Source organism: Sitophilus oryzae, unplaced genomic scaffold (genome assembly GCF_002938485.1).
Source record: "Sitophilus oryzae breed Bouriz unplaced genomic scaffold, Soryzae_2.0 scaffold_811_pilon_pilon, whole genome shotgun sequence".
Classification (NCBI taxonomy): domain Eukaryota; kingdom Metazoa; phylum Arthropoda; class Insecta; order Coleoptera; family Curculionidae; genus Sitophilus; species Sitophilus oryzae.
The window spans coordinates 804,319-807,009 of NW_022147430.1; the positions used below are offsets into that span (position 1 = coordinate 804,319).

Below are 2,691 nucleotides of genomic sequence, written 5' to 3' on the forward strand. Positions count from 1 at the left end.
AACGTTTCAATTAATAAATAACGTAAATCACTTTTAAATTAAATTTAAGAAAAAAAAATCAAAATTAATAAAACGTAAATCACTATAACAAATCATTATTTTAATTTCAAATTTATATTTCGAAGTTATATTACAAGTTATTTACTGTTGTCTTAACAGAGTATATCAAGACAAATGCGAAACTTTAAGGGGTGTATTCTTTGTTATTTGTCAACATTTTTAAAATAAGCTGAAGAGGTTGAAATAAACTATTTCTAATATTCGTTAATTTGACAAAAAACTGGAGCAACGGTATGGAAAAAATGGTTAGATTTGTATATTTAGAACGTTTTTATGACTTGCAATTTTTCCATTAAATTCATTATTTGAAGTTAAAAATAAAATGTAAATCATTATGTATTGGGACCAAAAAAATATTTTAGCAAAGAAGCTGTTCGCCTTAAAAACAGTTTTATTTTCTACTACTGTAAAATATTTTTACAAACGACATATAAAGATAATTGATTGACAAACATGTTTTAAGCTACCCTTCCTAAATCTTCCTTAAAATAAAAAGATTAACAGATGGGAATACATATTATACCGTATGATCGAAAAAAAACGGCGTCCAGTTGGCTGGGAAATGGCAATCGATGACATTTCCCATATAAATTTACATTTAAAATGACAGCGATCTTCATTTCATAGCCATCGCTGACGCCGTTTTTTCGATCAAAAGCTCACTAGATTGTTTTCTAGTAAAAAAGACCTTATTTTGTCACAACAGGTGACATTTTTTTTTTAAATCAAGTAGGTTTTAAAAAAACTACAATAGGTAAAAAAGTTTCTAAACAAATAGAATATCCAAATTAATTTATTTCCAATGACAATAATGTGTAAGTTTGTAATTAAAGTTAGTTAATAAGAATAATAGGTGTAGTATATTTCAACATCATTAACTGGTTTTAAAAACAAAAAAATATGCATGTGTTTTCATAGTATAAATATGAATTGTTCCTTACGTTAGTTCTTATTGATATAAAAGCAAAAAAGTATAAAAATTAAAAGCTGCAATTTTATTAAAAATATGTTATTCTAACACATATTTTTTTAACTCTAATGTTCTAAATTGATCAAAATATAAATGTTATTTTTTTCCTAGGAAAAATAAAACTTCATAACTTAATTTTCATAAATAAATTTATTTCTATTAAATTTTATAGAGCAATTTGTATTACAGTTTTATTTCATATATTTTGTAATACTGCTTCGGTGCAGTGCCCCATTGCTATCTGTGAGTTCATTTAAATTATGACGACATTACTGATCTAGAAGATAAAAATGTACCTAAGTACATTAATATTATAATCAAAAATGGCTAATTTTCTAAATTATTACCTATAATGGTTAGATGAGTTATGAATGTAAACTTCTTTATGCTGGTTTCTTGAAGTTAGGTGATATTAATTATCTTCGCATCATCATGGGCTCTAATCAACTGTAGAGTATTCGTCAATCAACCTGAAATATGTAATATTATTTACTTTATATTTACGAAAAATTATCATTTTCTTTTTATGAAAATTTTGAGTTTAAATTTATAGGTAATATTCTATATATTACCTGTGATTTTATGCTAAAATGTTTAGTTTTGTGAAAATATTACTTACCTATAATATTTAAACGAGTTCCTGAATGTACAATTTGTTTATCACGATGTCAAGTTCTAAATCTTGTATTGGTTGTCTAAAACTGTTTGATTTTGCTTAGTTTTTGCTATATTGTATCCTATATTTTATTAAACAAACTCAAAATAATGCTTATAATTACCTTCATCAGCCTTCATATCATTAAAGTTATTATTATCACTTATCATTATCAGTCATTATGTAGTTATTCGTTCATTTGTTGCTTTGTTTGTTGTTGTTTGTTTTCATAGATCATTTTTGAGGTTAATGTCATATGAAACTTTTCGTAATTAGGCAACTGGTAAATGACGCATGACGATAAATTAATAAAATAATAATGAACGTATTAAGTTAAATATTTATATATTAATTTAACATATCTATTTCATGTTTATAAATTACATCATTTTTAATTTGGTATGCCTTTAATTTTATATATTCATAATGAAATGAAATATATTTCGATATAACGTTTGGCAACCACGCAACTGAAGTGCAAGCGACATCTGTGCAAGAGAAGCAAAACCTCCCAAAAAAGTGAGAAAAGAAATCTTAAAATTTCAGATTATTCAAATGTCACTCCAATATTTTTCCAAATTGGAGTGAAATTAGGGTGACAATTTTTAACACGTAAGGAGCCATCTGGATTATGTGTTATCTGTGGTGTTATATTAATTTTTGAAATTTTTTCTATAAAGTGTGGTGTGTTTTTAATGTATGAATCGGTGTTATTTGCAATCGGATTTAATATGTCCAGTAAAAATTTTGCTAACGCATGGCATTTTTCCTGTTTCACCGGAAATGGCTACAACTTTTGATTAACTTAACTTCTGACAAGCAGCGTCCGTTCAGGTTTAACGCAGAAGTGTTTACAAAAAATAGCTATTTTATTTTGTTTGATAGATGAATCCGCCACATAGGTATAGACATTTTTTATGTTTTGTATTATCTTTTGTTTGTTTGTTTGTATACCTTGCTTTTGTTTGTTTACTTTGTTTGTTTAGTTTACCTGTCTAAAAATTGA

The 2,691-nt window shown here is 25.8% G+C and overlaps 1 long non-coding RNA gene across 1 annotated transcript; it reads right to left on the bottom strand.

Annotated features, from left to right (window-relative positions):
- Positions 1-1,237: 1,237 nt before the first annotated feature.
- LOC115889231 lies at positions 1,238-1,890 on the bottom strand. The gene is made up of 4 exons (XR_004051400.1): positions 1,810-1,890; positions 1,650-1,731; positions 1,378-1,500; positions 1,238-1,307 (listed from the first exon to the last, which is right to left on the bottom strand). It is a non-coding gene; the product is annotated as an uncharacterized LOC115889231 (long non-coding RNA).
- Positions 1,891-2,691: the final 801 nt, after the last annotated feature.